General features: G+C 39.9%; 1 long non-coding RNA gene across 1 annotated transcript in view; it reads left to right on the top strand.

Annotated features, from left to right (window-relative positions):
* The first annotated feature begins 1088 nt into the window (after positions 1–1088).
* Positions 1089–18785, top strand: part of LOC131420148 (uncharacterized) — a 109862-nt gene continuing 92165 nt past the window's right edge. Inside the window, exons 1-3 of the long non-coding RNA XR_009223484.1 lie at positions 1089–1377; positions 13907–14001; positions 17729–17908. This is a non-coding gene — a long non-coding RNA (uncharacterized LOC131420148). The remainder of the gene's footprint in view (positions 1378–13906; positions 14002–17728; positions 17909–18785) is intronic.

Raw genomic sequence — 18785 nt, forward strand, 5'->3', positions numbered from 1 at the left:
ATTCTCTTCTCTTTTACCTGTTCACCTTGGGTAATTTCTTCTAGTCTTTCGTTCAGCTCACAGATCCGTTCTTCTGTATCCTCTACTCTGCTTTTGAGTCCCTCTAGTGAATTTTTCATTTCCAGTATTGTATTCTTCATTTCTGATTGGTTCTTTTTTATATCTTCCATTTCTTTGTTGACATTCTCACTGAGTTCATCTATTCTTCTCCCCAGATCAATGAGCATCCTTAACACTCTTAGTTTGAACTCTCTGTCAGGTAGGTTGCTCATTTCTGTTTCACTTGGTTCCTTTTCTGGGGTTTTGTCCTGTTCCCTTACTTGGAATGTATTCCTTTGCCTCCTCATTTTGCCTCTTTCCCTGTGCTTGTGTCTACATATTAGGTAGGTCAGCTACATCTCCTGCTCGTGGATAGGTGACCTTATGTAAGTGATGCCTTAGGAGGCTTCCAGTGTGCTTCCCTCAGTTCTCAATGTTCCAGGGGTGACCCCTATGTGGGCTACGTGTGTCCTTCTGTTGTGGCCTGTTTGCTCTCCCTGTAGGTGCCCAGGGAGGCCAAGTTATGCTCCTGGCCAGCTGTTGTAATGCTCAGCTGCTTGTAGTTGTTGTGGGCCCTTCAGTCTCTTTGTCAGGTGTGGGGATCCCCAGCATAGTTGGCTGCAAGTTCTAATACCACATTTGTGTTGCAGTATTTCTTTTAAGTGAGTAGACCCCCAGCGTGGCAGGTTGTTAGGCTCAGGGCCTTACAATTGCTGTAAGCCTCTAGCCTATTAGGTCTCTTGTCAGCTCTCTGAGGATTGCAGCTGGGTGGGGCTGGCCTCAGGCACGGGAGCACCCAATTGTTTCAGGCTTTGGAAGGTGGGGCAAACCCCCATGTGGATCTTTGAGAAGCACAAGTCTTCTGCAGCTGACAAGCCCTGCCGCCCACAGGTCCATACACACAGTCAACACAGTCCTGCCCCGTGTGCGCGCCCCAACCTCCTGAAGCGGACCCAGTCTCTCCACGGCGGGAGCCCCACACACTCCGCCACCGCCCCACACTCTCCACCTGCTCCTTGTGCACACCCTGCCCCGCTCAAGTTGGCTCAGTTGCCAGGCTGTGGAGAATCCAGTCACCAATCTATGCAGGCCCACAAGTTGCCTGAGGGCTTGTTGTTGGGTGGGGCCAGTCTCTAGGGTGGGTTGCCTGCCCTGGCTGAGCTGGATTAAATCGCTGCTCTAGCTGGTGGAGCAGACCCTGGGCTAGCAGGCCTCAGGGAGAACTCCAATGGCGTCTGTGTCAGCACGCTCACACCAGGCCACAACAATGGCCCCCGCCAATGTCCCAGTCCCTGGAGAGGTCTCACCCCTCACTGAGATGCACTCAGGGCCTATTAGGTGAGTCTCTTGTCACCAAAGCACTGTGCACCTTTCTTTCTGGTGATTTTAGGATGCTTTCTGAAACAGGTGAGTTTGCACGTGGGCCCGTTAAGAGCTGGTTTTAGTTTCGTTGTGAACCGGGTTTTCTGGGGGTGCTCCCCAATGTTTTAGTAGCAGGCACAGTCAGATATTATGCCGCTGGTCTCGATTGTGCTGGGTCCACAAAATGCCCACAGCGGGGGCGCTCCCCGGCTCAGGGCCCCGCGCCTCCAGGGTGGGTGCGTACCTGTGAGCTGCTCCCTGCGGCCGTGAAGCTGGCGGCTTGTGAAGGCGGCGTTTTTCCTCTCCAGAAGGGAGTCTCTGCCTCTTCCACCTCAGTTAGGATTGTCCGTTGTTGCAGGAGTTCCTCTCATCCAGTTTTCAGTTCTGTCTCAGGGGTAATTTTTCCACGAGTAGTTGTAAATTGGCTGTGTCCACGGGAGGAGGTGAGTTCCGAGTCTGCTTACGCCGCCATCGTGACTCCGCCTCTTCTTCTAATGGAGTATTTAATATTATAAATTTCCCTTGAAGCAGTGCCTTAACTGCATCCTACAAATTTTGATGTTGTGTTTTACTTTTCCTTCAATTCAGAATATTTTCTAATTTTCCTTGTAACTTTGTTTTTGACCCATGAGTTATTTAGAAGTGGGTTGTTTAATTTTTAAATATTGGACAATTTTCCAGATATCTTTCTGCTGTTGATTTCTAGATTAATTCCATTATAGTCAGAGAACCTATTTGTAGGATTTCAATTCCTTTATCTATGTTGAGGTTTGTTTTTGGGGAATCTGTCATGTGGACTTGAAAATATTCTGCTGCTGTTGGGAGTGTTCCATAAGTGTCAATTACATCAAATTAGTTGATAATCTTGTTCAGGTCTTCTATATCCTTACCGATTTTCTGTCAACTTGTTCTATCGATTGCTGAGAAAGGAGTGCTGAAGTCTCCAAATAAAACTGTGGATTTTTTCTGTTTCTCTCCTGTCAGTTTTTGCTTCATGTATTTTGAAGCTCTACTGATAGGTGCATAGATCTCTAGGACTGTTACATCTTCCTGGAGAATTGACTCTTGTATCATTTGTAGTGTCCCTCTTTATCCCTGGTAATATTTCTAGTTCTAGAGAATGTTGATTGTTTTTGTGATTGTTGTTGTCTGTGTAATGTCTCTTACATATTTTTCCTGTTGCATTGCCATAGGTACCACCCAAGATCATATCCACATTACCTTTGTTTGAAGTATTTCCATTATCTTTTTATTTTCAGTTTTTATTATGGAAGTTTCAAACATGTACAAGAGTGGACAAATTGTATAATGAATCTCCACCTGTTTCTTTTCAAATCACAAGTTTTCTTTCACCTTCTGTGGGAGGTGCTTCCAACCTCAGTTCTTTGCTGTGCTGCCTTGGATCTGTCCTGCATATGTGCGTCTCAGATGTTCTGTGATTTGAGTTGTGATTGGAATCTTAGATCCATTCTTAAAGCAGTTGCTAAACTGTTTGGGTCTCTCTCACACATGCAGGCTCAGGAGTGAGCCCATGACTGGTATGTGCTCATCTTCAGAATAAGAATATTCCCTACTTCTGCTATCCCGTCTCTCAAACTCTTCCCACATTCTCCACCTTGCCAAGCCTTTTATTCCATTCTTCTGGCCAGAAATATAGTATTTTTATTAAAGTTTTAGCTACCTGAATTACTGCTCAGCCACCATGTAGTTTCCTTTTCCAACTTCTGACTTTCCTCCACAATCCACCATCATTTTGTTTACTTATCAGAGTCCTCAGGTAGCTTCTTTCTGTGTTCTGTTAAATAGTTTCACTTGTAATCAGAAAATAAGATAGGCTGTAGTGGAATTTTCCTACCATGCTGGAAGAGAACCTCTACTTCATTTTAAAATGTATCTGAGACAGGCTGAAAATACTTTATCAGTACGGGATCATCAAGAAAATGGAAAGGTTTCCTGATTTGGGAGAAAAATAATGGTCACAGGAGTTATGGAAGCTGTGGGGACAAGAGAATATAAAAGATTCAGGCAGAGTTTTGTCTATAACTGCTTTTTCCTCCTTTTTTCCCCCCTGCTCCAAAGAAATTTACTAATTTTTGCCTGTGAAGCTATTTGAAGAAACTCTGAGCCCTGCATTTTCACAAAGGATATAAATCTATTCTTCCAAAAAGTCTGTTGCCCAAATCTGAAATTGTTCATTCAATTGGTGTATTGCCCCTGCAGGACCACTTTTTCATTCTTAGGGTGGGAATTGATTTTTATTCTCTTATTTTGTCATGTGAGGGTACTAAGTATATTACAACCTTGGAATTTTCACACATTATTTAAAAAGCTATTCACAATATGAGAAGGTCTTGCATAGGCTTGTCTAAACCACAGTGTAGAAACCTGCAGCTGCCTTTGAAGTTGTGAAGACAAGACTTGTTCCTCATTAAATGTACGGATTAATGTCTGAGGAAAGTGGAAGCTTTTTACAGATGTTTCCCAAAATTTGAAGTTTTCTATATTTAAAGTGACTTCACTCTAACCTCTAAGTTTATGCATGCAAATTAATGGACTTTTCCTATCCATAATTATAATATTTGCTTACAAAAATACATCTAGACATTTAAAATTAGTGAGAAACTAGTTGAAATTTTTTGATTTATGTAAGTTAATGCTTTTTGAATAAGCAAATCTGAAAATTTTACTCAAAACACTTGTTTGCACAAATATTGCATACATCAAAATTAGAATGACAATTTAAAGACTGGTTTTGGAATTGAAACACTAACCAATCTATACTTTCAGATTTAGCTTTGCCATATTCAAGTCTATGTTCTATTCAGTCTCCCTCTGCCCCCACTCACTTCCTTTGATTCTCAACTTTCAAAAAGTAGGCTATTCAAACCTTTCCTTTTTTGTTAGTGAAATAAATTGAAATGTTCAAAAAGAAAAATTCAAAAATAAAGCATGATGGCATTTCCAAAGCATCATTCATGAAAGGGGTATAGACTGGAATCCACAGAAAGAAGGATTAGAGGATGTATGGGTTTCCTGAACTCTCAAGATGGTGTGTCTGAGCACAGCTGGCCATCTTGGAGACAGGATCTAGGAGGGGACCCCAACTCCCTACTGTGCATTTTTAAGGAGCAAGTGTGAGAGTTGCCTTGCCACTGGAGACACAGATTGAGATAGACTGCCAAAGAGTCTGGGCTTCAGTGCTGGTTGTATATAAGATTTATTGGTGACCTTGAGGGAAGTTGTGGCCGTGTCCAGCCTCTCATTTTAGGGGAAAAGCCAGCCCATAGTCCCAGTAAGCTGATTACCAGGCAACCCAGAGAGGGCTCTATGGAGCTTCAGACATTCCTGATTATCCTTACATATCTATTGTTAACATACTTGTAATTTTTGGATAATTCTAGATTTAAAGAAAAGTTGCAAAGATAGTTGCAAGAGACCGAATGTTTGTGACACTCCAAAATTCATATGTTGAAACCTAATTCCCAATGTGATGGTGTTTAAAGGTGGAGCCTCTGGGAGGTGATTAGGCGAATGAGATTAGTGCCCTCATAAAAGACCCTAGAGAGTTCCCTTACCCCTTCCACCATGTGAGGACACAGTGAAAAGACAGCCATCTACAAACCAGGCAATGGGCTCTCACCAGGCACTGAATCTACTGGCACCTTGATCTTGGCCTTTCCAGCCTCCAGAACTGTGAGAAATACGTTTCTGTTATGTAAGCCACCCAAGTCTAAGGTATTTTTGTTATAACATCCTGAACAGACTAAGACAATAGTATAAAGAATTTCTATGCATTTTTCATTCATTAGTTTTTCCTAATATTAACATTACTATGGCATATTTGTCAAAATTAAGAAATTAATTACTATTAACTGAACTTTAAGATGGAAGGATGAATACCAATGGCTTTCTGTCACTGAAAATTTTCTGATTGTAATATTTCTGGATATAGTCAAGCAAAATTGAATGTAAAAGTGAACTGATTGGGAAATTCAGTCAGGAATATGCTGTGTTGACACTTCTTTTTAATGATTTATTCACTCTAGGTGCCAGGTCTTGATCAGAATTATTGGAGGTCAGGGACTTATCTTTACACCATCCATTACTTAGCGCAGTGCCTTGCACATCGGAGACATGTAGAACACGTTATGAAGTTAATGAACAAATGAGGGTCGCTCCTGAAGTTTCCTCATACAACCTAGCCTAATGTTTCCAGATATCAATTCCACTTCATTTTTAGAATTCAGACGGTGTCCTGGTGAATCTTTAGTTTCACAACAGTATAAATTCTTACAGAAAAGTGGAAAATAGTTCATTCTGGTTTTCTTAAAAAGCAAAACCAATAAGTAAAACTATAACTTGACCCATTAGTCATAATATAGACTCTGCTGGACGCTACCATTTACCACGACTTTCTCCTCCTTCTCCTCATATTTCTTTAAGAAAAGTCAATTTATTCACTGAGATTTCAAGAAGTTAAATATTCAAGAAGTTTTACTTGGCTTCTTCACTGAAACGCATGAGGTGTGGTTATAGATTTCCAATGAGTCAAGTTACAAATGTGAAGAGATGATTGGTGAACTAAGCTAGGATGATTGAAAATAGTCCTGGAGTCTCTCTTTCTGATGATCAGGTATATACATTTGTAAATGGTGCTGTTGACACTCCCCAAAGAGACACACACACACACACACACACACGCATGCACAAGGGCTTTCAAAATCAACTGCCAACAAATTTTGAAAGAAGCTCCCGTGATAAGAGTGAAAACAAGGCAATGAACCCATTAGAAAATGTGTTTCCAATACAGAAGTCACTAGTTACATATAACTATTTAAATTTAAATTAATTGAAATGAAATAAAATTAAAAATTTAGTTCCTCAGTTGAACTATTCACATTGCAAGTGCTGAGTAGTTACATGTGGCTAGCAGCCTCTGTAATGGACAGCAAGAACATTTCCAGTATCACAGAAAGTTCTATTGGCCAGGGCTGTGTTTAAAGCTACTTGTGGGACGTATGGAACCATCTGAAGACTAAATTTAAATGATTCTGAAACCAAGTGGATCTGGTTTATTTGATTAAGTTTAAAAGTTTTGCTTTACTTCTGCTTAGGTTCAGTCTGAGCAAATAGCCTCAAGGGATGTGAACTGCTCTAACCAGTATTTTCAACTTGAGTTGTGCCAGTTTTTCCATTTGCAAGGCTGCCTGCAGATTTCCAGTATAGATCTAATGTTCCATAAACAAATTTCTGACTTTATGTTCTAGTCTAGTCTCATATTGTTGCATTCTTCAGGGTTTATTCTAGTTACATGCTGTGCTTAAGTATCACTTGTAGCTCTGCATTGTGGTTCTGTGTCTAGTCTACAGAGATTATTTTTTGAGCCCAGCTATTTCTTTAGTACTTTACCTTTTCATATTTTCTCTCTCATCGCTAAGTGTTTGGAAGGGCGTGGTGGTGGTGGGCATTAATATACATGAAAGCATTAACTTTCTATACTATTTGCACAGAAAAGAGTTAACATAGCCTGCCTGAGACTCTCATCTTACAAAGTCCTGCTTGCAAGGTGGCCTTTGGCTGGCAGCTGGGAGAGCATGCCCAGTGGTCAATATTTAACTGATAAGGTTGGTTCACTGTGTGCCTAGATTGTGCAAATATGATTTATGGTAAATGCTTGTGCTCCTTCTGGGAGTCTGGAATTTTGGTATGTACTAGGCAGAGAATGTCTATGTGAACAGCCCCAAGAAAAGACTTGGGTACAGAATCTCTAATAGGCTTCCTTGGGCAGAAACATGACAATACATACTGCATTTCTGTTGCTAGAGGAAGAGTGTGTTCTGCATGACCCCTCATGGAAGGGAGAGAGAATAAGAAAACCTGTATATGGATTCCTTCAGACTCTGTCTGCACATTTTCCCCTTATGATCCAGCTGTTTATCCTTACTAGTTTGCTGTAATAAATCTTAGCTGTGAGTACTGCTATATCTGAGTCCCATGAAACCATTTAGTGAATCTCCAAACATGGGGTAGTCTTGGGGACACCTGAAACATCATCTTTAACAGAATTTCTGTTTTTATTTTTAAAAGAATTATAAAAAGGCTTTCATTGTGGGCCACTAAGAAATTCCATTGCTCAGATTGAGACAGACTTACATCCCATCCAAACTGCAAATGTTTTCCTAAGGAGGCTAGAGAAAATGAAATAGTACCTAAAATATATATCAAGGTACCCAACACATAGTAGGAATTAAAATAATGTTACTTGTATTTTTCTTTCTCTTATTCCTCTCAGCCCTGCCCCATTAGAATGCCGTGTTTTTAAGTAGGTGGACGTTATGACACATTTATGTTGCCTGTTTTCCTGCTGCTATTTTCCTTGCTAGAAAGCACACAACATATTTAAAAGTTAGATCACTACCAGGTTTGTTCTTTTGGCATCTGGTGTTTAAGGCAGTTTCAATTTTCACTCCATTTTTTTTCATCACGTGTTCCTACCGATTGAATCTCACTTGCTCTTTCTAAAAGGAGAAATGTGAAACACGGAAAGGGATCATTCTGTGGTTTCAGAGCCAGCAAGGTCAAGCAGGAGGGCTCATAATTGAAATCTAAAATGTGTGTCTTTTTTTTCCTTTGCAAAGAAAAGAGAACAGAAGAGGCCATGACCCGAATCACTAGCACTTCTGAAGCGCTTCTAGTGGAGAATGGTAGACACTGACGCAATTGCTAGAGCTTAGATTTCAGGTCTGGGACGTGAAGGAAGGCACATAGGCACTTGCCAGGGAAAGCAGCCATTCAAGAAATTTCCTTTCCCGAACATTGGGTCCAGTGGTTCAAGTTTTTAGCTACTTGCTTTATCATGAAATGCACAGAATAAACGTGGTCCATAAGTCGGGTCACTGATCAACTAGTGATCAAAATTTAAGTGATAAGGTTAAGGACACACAAGGTGACTCTCAGCCCTCAGAAAAGGCTATTCCAGCCCCTAACTGTACAGTCACCAGGGGCCATTTCCATTTCCACCCCTTCTTATTTTCACAAACCTGCCTCTCAGTTTTGAACTTGAGCCGTTATCTTGAGTAGTGTCCCACTGAGTAGTGCTATCTCCATGTAACAGTTCCTTAGGCATCTCAAATTTACTGTATCCAAAAAATGAAATTGATTCAGAGAAGGTATCAACCTTTAGAGAATACCTATTATGCATCACTTGCTATGCTGAGGATGTCTATGGACATGATCTTATTTGATTTAGTTCCACATCCAAGATATCAGGTACTGCCCCTATGGAGGCACTGGTCTTGGCAGTAAATATCTGTGGGGTGAGAAGAGCCTCAGTTAAGCATCTTGGGATGTCCCTTCAGTGGACCACTGCCTCTGCAGGGGTTGCATGGATCAAAACAGTGACTATTGGCCATCTTCTACCATTGTGAGGCAGTCCCAGGTAGGAAATGGGAGGCCTTCATCTCCATCCCTCTGCCATCCCGGGAGAAATTGTAAGTACCTTGCAGTCAGCAGGAAAATCACTCAACCTAGCTCTCCATTTCCAGTGTGGCTTCTTTGGTGAATGACACAACTATAAAAGGGTCAGAAATACTCCAACTTGGTGCTGCCGATTCCCAGCCCAGCAAACACCCAGAGGCTATCTCCCAAGGCTGAGGCTGTTTGTTCCATGCTTTTTGCCCCTTATCTATTTCTCCTGCTGCTGTTTCTTCTGGCTTCTGCCTCACCTGTGGATCACACATTGACCTTTCTGATGCTAAACACTTCTGAGCCCTGTAGCTAACTTTAGATGCTATTATCCCTCCTCTGACTGCAGAGTTGCCAAATGTTTTACTTCAAAAAACATTCGCCAGGAATGCATCTGGTTATCTACCATTTGCTCACAAGTGCAGCTTGTAACACATCCATTCTTTCTCAATGTAGACCTTTATTTTCACACATTATGCTCTACTGGCTCAAATAAAAGAAGGGAGTAGATGCAGGTGCAGAATTAAAAAAAGAAAAATAAATAGAAAAAGATGGCTACATGATGTAGCCCTGAGCACATTTGCCACGAAATTAAAATTGTACATCTACGTATAGGAGCTGTAGAATTTTTACAAGCCAGGAGTGTCACGGGATTCCAATATACTACCCTGCAATCATTTTTGATGTAGCTGAGGTTAGATAGAGCTAGAAGGAATGGCCCAGGATAACATTTGTTAAGCATCTACTGTGGCTCCATTATGTTTTAAACCGTACCTGAGGATGCATGATTGGTGAGAACGGTTATTCAATTCGCAACTATCACCTGAAACATGTATGAAGATAAGTGTCTATAAGTAGAAAAAGGTGGAACTCTAGTTAGGGTGCCATTTTTTTTAAACAAGCGCTATACAAACATTTCTAAATCAGTGGGATCTTTTTTCCTCAAATCAAATATTAGTAATAATTACAAAAAAAATACCATTGGGCATGTTCAGATTAAAGACACAGCTGGAGCCTAATTCCTGTCCTCTCTTCTTAGAGGGCCCTGAGAGAATACCCCAGAACCCTGGGGCTTCATGGAACATAAGGGACTGTATGGTCTGGTGGGAAGAGAACAATTCTCGAGTCAGATGGATTGGGAGTTTGAATCCCAGCTCTGCCATACTACTTGTTGATCTCAGCAATTTATTTAATTTCCTTAACCTCAGTTTTCTCAACTTCAAAAATACAGGGGGAAATAGAATATATTTCAAGAGATAGTTGTAAGGAGTAAAGATGATATGTATAAGGGGGGCCCACGGTAGATAATTAACAGATGTTAGTTTTCTTTCTCCCTTCCTTCAGTTAAAGGCCCTCCTTCAGGTTAGAATAAAATGGAAGAGATTGTGTTAAATAGTAGGGATGATATTTGGGAATGAGTTTCTGAGCATTGCCTTGGACCTTCTTCCATGTATGAATATTAGCTGGTCTAGAGAAGATGAGAATGAGCTGGTCAGATTCGGTGAGGGATGGGAAGAGGAAAGCCTGGTGACAGGGAGAGAGCTAACGGGGATAAGTGAAGTTAAGTCAGGTGAGAGTCTCCTTCTATTGCTAGGTATGGAGGACAGTGAAAAGTGTCTGGGCTAAAAAGGGAACATCACAGATTGATGTCTGAAGGAGGGAATCCTGGTTAGATGGTAAATTGTAGATTTCCCATGTAAATTTCACTACTTGGGATTGGATGTCGAGGGGATAGACCAGTTGTATCACAGAATCACCGAACTTCTGAGCTGGAAGGAAATTTATCCTCCTTCTGGTCCACCTCTCTTGGTTGATAAATGAGGAAACTGAGGCTCAGAGAGGTTAAGTGGCTAGCATAGAGTCCCTCAGTAAGTTAGTAACAGGATTACAGTCTAGTATATTTCCTTGGTAACATATTGCCCACTCCTCTAGACTTTCCTCTGATTTCCAGGTCAGACTGCATACGATTCCATAGTCTCCCTTAGCAACCGGTTATAATATTCATCATCCAGAATATAATTCTCAAATAAGAAATTCTGTTTTACATATATTTAAATCTCAGCCACTAAACATATTTTCTGATCTTTTCTAAAAGCCACTCTACCTACAATAAACCTGACTACCTTAGATACATTTGTGGTGTGCTAAATGCAATAATCCCTTACACACGAAGAGCAAATTCATATAGATAAAAAGAGGGAGTTTTGATGAAGAATGGAATCACGTTTCAAAACCCTTGCCAAAAAGGGGCCATAGGAGTCTGACCAGGAGTAGGAACATTAAAATACTTCCCAAGTTTAGGTCAAATTCAATTACAATGAAGGAACGTATTCTGGCGGAGGCAGAAAAAGCACAGAGGCTTGTTAATGACTTCATGAAGAGTTTTAGAAGATATGTGAAATTTTAAAAAGGTCAAATGAAATAAAAATATTTTGGTACAAAAATCACAGAGATATAAAATTATGCCTGTTGTAGTCTGAGGAAGTGAACAGTAAGACAGGCCTTGGAGGGATGGAATGTTGGTAGTACACTGATGCAGTCGCCACCTTCTAGGGGAAATTTTGGAGCTCTAAGAATGTACTCATAATAATGAAATGCATAAGCAACTAATGTACAAATCTGACATCACTTCATTAATTTTCGGTAAAAAATATAATTGTCACAAGGACAAGGAAATTCAAGCTTGTATGACACATGCATATTCTCAGTGTGGGCAGTCTATAGCCTGTACCTAAAAACCAAATAAGAACTAAAAAGTGGCTTGGAGAGTGTACAGTTAGCACAACAAAAATTATTTGGATAATCTTAATGGTCAGTGTCATTAAGCTATGGTAATCTGATGAATCTGTCTCCCTCCTATAGGAGTAGGCTCCGTTCTGACATGACATCTATATTCATAGGTAAGGGACCCTTTTTCCTAGATGTTGCTGGAAATGCACTATCAATATTATTGCTGTGAACTGCCAACAAGCAGAACATCCCCTTTATGATTGATGTATTCTTTTTTCATTCATTGATTCAATAAGTAGTTAATGAATACCTACAATTTGTCAGGCATTGTGCTAATGCTGGGCATAAAAGAGGGAGCAAGACAGATACAGCTCTACAGAGATTAAGGTCTCCTGGCCTACGGAGATTAAGGTCTAGAGATTGAAGATATACAATGAAACAAGCTGTGACCCCAGAGTAGAAGTGATAAGGTAGAGGAAGTACAGCGTGCTGTGAAAGTGAATAAGGAGGGGCCCCTAATCCAGGCCAAAGATTGGGGAAGTCTACCTGTAGGAAGCATTATTTTACTTGAGACTGGAAGGTTGAGTACCAATTAGCTAGGTAAGGGGCAGAATATGTCCCAGGCAGGGGCCAGCATGAGCAAAGATCTAGAAATAAAACGGAGAATACACTTAAAGCAAAGAAAAACACAGATATTCTTTCTTGATAAGTATGCAAAGATTTTTTTAAAAAAAGATAATATACATTGTTGGTGAAAGCGTGGGTACACACCCTCATACTCTGCTGATAGGAGTGTAAATTTGTACGAAATTTTTAGAAGGCAATTTGGCAACATTATCCTAAAGGTTTAAAGATATGTATACGTTTGATACTGTAATTTTAGATATTTATTCTAAGGAAATAATTGTGGATGTGTAAAAAGATACAAAGTATTCTAGGTATTGGTTTTATAAAGAGAAATATTGGAAACAATAGGGAAATGGTTATATAAATTGTAATATATATACCAAAAGATATATTTACAGCTAATAAAAATATTGTCAAAACATCTAATTGTCTACCTAGCTAAGGGGTCAGCAAACTATAGTGAAACTATGGCAATGGCCTGCCATCTGCTTTGTTTTTTAACTTTTTATTTTGAAGTAACTACGGATTCACAGGAAGTTGCACAGATAGTTCAGAAAGGTCCTGTGTATCCTTCACCTAATTTCCTCCCCTGGTTACATCTTACATGACTATACTTAAATATCAACCTGGGGACTTGACATTGGTACAATGCATGTGTAGATTCCTATGATCACAGCCACAATCAAGATATAGAACTACTCCTTTATCACAAAGATCTCGCTGGTGCCACCCTCTTATCGTCATACCCATACCTTCTCCCTTACCACTTCTAAACCTTGGCAACCACTAACTGCTCTCCATCTCTATAACTGTTATTTTGGGAATGTTACATAAATGAAATCATACAGTATGTAACCTTTGGAAATTGGCTTTCTTTTTTTTTCATTCAGCATCATGTCCTTGAGATGCATCTAAGTTACAGGTGTATCAATAGTTCATTCCCAAATAGTGTTAGGTAATATTCCATGGTATGGATGTATCAGATCTTGTTTAACCATTCACCTATTGAAGGACATTATGGTTGTTTCCCATTTTTGGCTATTACAAATAAAACTGCTATAAAATCCATTTGTGTATAGGTTTTTGTGTGGACATAAGTTTTCATTTTTGGGGGATAAATGCCTAGAAATGTGATTGCTGGGTCGGATGGTATGTGTATGTTTAGCTTTTTAAGTAACTGCTGAGGGTCTGTATCATATTATAATCCCCAGAGCAATGTATAAGAGATCTAGTTTCTCTGCATCCTTACCAGCATTTGATATTGTCATTATTTTAGCTGTTTTGATAGTCTGTAGTAATATCTCATCATGCAAGTTCTTTGTCAGATATATGGTTTGCACTATGACACAGTCTGTAGCTATAAAATACGTCTTAAAATTGTGCAGAAAGATTCTTCCCACTGTAGTCTTCTCTGAAAATTGCTTTAGCTCTCCTAGTTTCTTCATCTTTTCACATAAATTTTAGAATAATCTTGTCTATATTTGCAAAAAATTTTTTGCTGGGAATGTGATAGGAGTTATGATAAACCTGTATAGCAATTTAGGGAGAATTGAGATCTTTACTATGTTGCATCTTTCAATCCATGAATACAATGTGTCTGCTACCTGTTTTTATAAATAAAGTTTTATTGAAACAGTTGTGCCCATTCATTTACATATTTTCTATGGTTGCTTTCTTGCTATAGAGTTGAATAGTTGTGGCAAAGAGTCTATGGCCCACAAAGCCTAAAATATTTACTATCTGAACCTTTACAGAAAAATTTGCCAACTTCTGTATCAGGTAAATGTTTATGACATATTAAGTGAAAAAACCGTATTATAATTCAGTATAAATGGTATGGTACCATTTTAATTTCAAATATAAATTTTAATCATGCTTATATGTATGTCTATCTATAGTAAAATGACTGAAAGAATATAAAACAAAATTTTAACCTTGGTTCTTTTAGGATGGTAGTATCAACGGTGATTTTTAAAAATTTTCTTTGTGGTTTTCTGTATCTTCCACTTTCTATTCTAGCTAGCTAAAAGGAATGTATTAGGTTAAGGGAGGGTTCCCTTTTCAATTCTCTCTCTCATCAATCTTATGAGACTTGTTCCTTTCAGGGGAAAAGAGACTTTCAAATTATAGAAGATATGACAATCAATTGTTTGTGTTAGAGAGAGTGAATAATGCTTTTCCAATATGCCTTTTCAAAACATAGATGAATTCTTGCGGGCTTATAATTTAAGCATACCCTTAGTCAATAAACACAGATAGGAAAATCCCACCAATATTAAGAGCCTTAATCCTTGGTTTGTCTTGATAATAGCAATTGAGTGATCCATCCTGGAGGTTTGTTTACCAGTAACTGCATGCAAATGGAACATTCTTAAGGCTGAACACTCAGATGAGCAAATCGGTTACTTCTGAATGACCATGTCAAATCATGGATACTGGCAAAATGAACACTTGCATTTTTGCTGCTCTAACCCTCTGTCGACTATTCCTGACAGGTTTTTTCTAGTTCTAGTTCTAGACTTAGACAGATGAAATAGCAAGTCCCACCTGGAGAATAACCTGCTCTTTGAGAAACTGAGTGTATGGCATAAAACATAGTGATTATAGCTGTACTTTCATCTGGAAAGGGCTCTGATAGGGTCGTGAAAGATCAAAGAGGTGTTTGGAAGGTATGTAGGTACCTGACAGGTTAATAGCCCACTTCACAAAGTCACAATGCACCTCAGATGACTCTATTCTGTTCCTGGAGTGATTAATTCTTAAACCCTAATCTTGATTTTTAACCCTGCTCTGAATCCATTCTGCAAGTACTCATTCATATGGTGTGAATTAAAATAAATAATTTTAATAACTCGAGGAATTATACATTAGTAGTTCTCTCATCATAACCACTGAAGAAAGTTCGTATGGGGAAAAAATACGACATTCTAAAAGTTACTGATTCTGCTCAGAAACAAGCAGAAATTTTCTCAAATGAAAACATGTTTATTACATAAAGGCTGCAGATGCTCGGAACAGCTTGTCATCTCTCTGCTTTTAGGTGATGCCCACATAGCACTAAGAACAGCAGAGATCTGGCAATTTTCTAATTAAACGTGATCAATATTGACAACTGAATGGCATCATTCTCGCCCTGGAGTAGATTTCTGGGCCACACTTATCCTATTTGTCTGTCTACATTGCTCACATTAACTGGGTAAATTGGCTGATCAAATCTCCACTTCTGTAATACCAGCCTGAAGGAGAGCGGTTTAGGGATTTGCACAACAGTAGAGAATGAATAAAAGGTGTTCATTCATTCATCCATTCTTTCAACAAATAAAGGTTGACAACTGCTCACTTCTACTGTGCTTGGTGCATGGAGATTATGATAATGAATAAGGCATGGATCCTTCTCTACAAGAAGCTTAGAAATTATGATAAAAAACAGGAGGTATAATCATGAAAGTTTACTCTCAGGCAGATATGTCATAAGAAATATATAGCTGCAGTACTGTAGGAATTCATAGGACAAAGACATTACTTCTGTCTGGGTGGAGTCAGAAAGAGCTTTGGGGAGAAAGTTACCTTGAACAGGGACTTGAAGGCAGGATGTAGGATAAGGCAAAGGCCCAGAAAGGGATGCAGATTAGTTAACTAGAGGAAGTTTAAGGGGGAAATTCCTATAAGGATTTAGGGGTGTTTTGGGGGAACTCAAAGGCACACATGCAGCCAAGGCTCAGGATGGCATTGGAATCAGGTTTGGATGTAACCAGGAATCTAGGGAATTCTCTTTCTACTTCTGCTTCATCATTTCTCTCTGCAGACTTGCTTTCTCTGCTTCTCCATTCCCATGGTGACTATGGCTACTCCCAGCTCTTGGACTGAAGAGAAACTTCTTGCCCTATGTTATGTCAGTTTCATGAACTATTGCCAGGAGAGTGAAGTCATAAATAAACATAGCTTCCAGGGAAGATCTGGAAGTTCCCAGACAAGGGGAGATGACTTGCATGCTGGTCAGATCTTCCCTAATGGGTGTTTACTGTCATGTGTGTGGGGAACTGCAGAACAGTGCGACTGGAATACAGGTTTGGAAGGGCAGTTGAGGAAAGATAACGAAGGACTTTGGGGAATCACTGAGAAGAGTAGCAATAGGAAATGAACTCTCTCTGGACAAATCAGTTTGGCAGCACTGACTATGAAGAAATGAAGTATAGATTTCTTTTTGTCTTTTTTTTTTTTTTTTTGTGAGGAGGACTAGCCCTGAGATAACATCTGATGCGAATCCTCCCCTTTTTTCTTGAGGAAGACTGGCCCTGGGCTAACATCCGTGCCCATCTTCCTCTACTTTATATGGGACGCCACCACAGCATGGCTTAACAAGCGGTGCGTCTGTGTGCACCCCGGAGCCGAACCTGCGAACCCCAGGCCTTGCAGCGGAGCACGCACACTTAACTGCTGCGCCACCGGGCAGCCCTCTTTTTTTGTCTTATTTTTGTATTCATCAATCTCACTGCATTATATACACTTTTGTAAGCTACTTTAACTTCTTTTGGAAACAAGACACAAGATGATACAATAATTGCCAATTAAGAAAAAGAGTACAGGTGATAGGCAGCAAAAATTGGACTTAGAATTTGTGTTATCTACTAATTTGCTCTGTGACAATTGCACGTCACTAAACCACTCCAGGTCCAAGTTTTGTAGCTTAAAAAAATGTGAGGATTCAACTAGAACAAAAACGGCTCTTTGTGCCCCTCATCCCGCTTTCCCCATCCAGACAGTGTTAACGTTCTTGGCTCTTTCCCTCTAAGCTTGGACTGGACATCAGAGTCCTTCTCCATTCTCCAGCCAGCTCATTAACACCAACACACTGCAGCTGTCATTTGAGGCCAAAATATTTGCCATCCCTTGACTATGATTCTAAAGTGCTAGGTTTTCATAATAGCACAGGACACAGATGAAACTTTTTGCCAATCCTCTTATTTTACTGATGAGAAAACTGAGGCCCAGAAAGAGTAAGTGATTGGCGTAACATCACCCAACCTAGTAAGCTATATCCCAAGACCAGATTCTTCTTTTAGTAATTTTAATGACAAGATTGTCTTTGCTGTCGCAATCCTTCCTCTATGAGATCATTGAGTTTTGATTTAGAATTGTTCTTCTAAATATATGCAATTGAATTTCTAATTTTTTTTTGAAATTTATATTTTCCAACAAACTGATGGAACATAACTACTTGGATTCACATTTTCTGGTTAACGAAATGTGACTTTCAGTGGACCACCACTGACATACCGGAATTTAACAATTAGGTCAAAGTGATTTCCTTAATATTGTGAAATTGGGACTTTAACCTGCTCATGAATAAATGAATGTTTTCTATTTTGGTAGCACGTCAAAAAGAAAAAAAGACATTACCCTTTAGTGAGCATCACTTGGTCTTAGCAAATCTGAGTGCTGTACTTGGTGTTCTGTTATTCTTAACATTATTTTCCCTTCTTGCCTGTGTGTCCTAATTTCTCAGCTGCTGTGGGTGTGCAGAATCAGAATCCTAGAGCTGCAAAGTTTTTCAAGAGGACACCTGATCCAGTCCTTGGAGTTCAGGGAGATGAACTTCTTAGTCAACCAAGACAGAAAACTACTCAAGTTATTCTGAGTGAACTCGATAGATGCAGACCCCATCAGGATTTTATATCCTTCTTTGGTACAGATGTTTTTTTTTCATTTATAAACCCCATTTAGGTGGCACTCATTAGATTATGTTGAAATTATTTGCTCACCTGTTTATCTCCCTTTGAGGCCCTTGAGGACAGGTACGTATCTGAATCATCTCCTAGAGCAACCAGCACATAGTGGGGACTTGATAAATGCCCACTGTTCAATGAATGCTGCACATGTTCACTTGAATTCTATTTTCTCATAAAACATAGTGGAAGCCTGTGTCCTTTTGTTTTGCCCCTTCCGAGGGGCCCACATCCCCAGTGCCCCAGCACAGGGACTAATACAAAGTGACCAATCAGGAAATGTTTGTTGAACGAACAGATGAATGAAAGATGACTTCCCACCTCTTGAAAGTCTACTCACACCTTCATTCTGGTGTTAGCCCTTATTTTCCCAACTTATATTGATATATTTAAGATATTTTTCCCCATAGAAACCTGTTCATGCCCTGTTAAACTTCAAGCTATTAGTCAAGCTGCAAGATATAATAGGCAAAGAATCCCAATTAGATCATAGCTTCTCATGCTGGGGCCTGTCCTTATACTGCCAGTTAAATTTAACAAGCAATCTTGAGCAGCTCTGTGTGCAAGGCACAGGGGATGGGGCAGATATTTAAGGACTTTCAGCAGAGGAAGGACTTGCCCAAACGTCCACACCCTGTTGCCCCTTCAACATGACCAGTCCTTGCCGACTCCTTGGCCATCGGCGTGTTTCCTCCCATGTCTGGGTTTCCCTTCATGCTGCTCCTCTGCCTGTGCAGTGAAGCATCACGCTGGCTATTGGGTCAAACATCCTGGATCTGAGTCCTGTCTGCTGCAATCTAGTTGTGTGACCTTGGACAAGTTACTTAATCTCTCCAA

Source organism: Diceros bicornis, chromosome 22 (genome assembly GCF_020826845.1).
Source record: "Diceros bicornis minor isolate mBicDic1 chromosome 22, mDicBic1.mat.cur, whole genome shotgun sequence".
Classification (NCBI taxonomy): domain Eukaryota; kingdom Metazoa; phylum Chordata; class Mammalia; order Perissodactyla; family Rhinocerotidae; genus Diceros; species Diceros bicornis.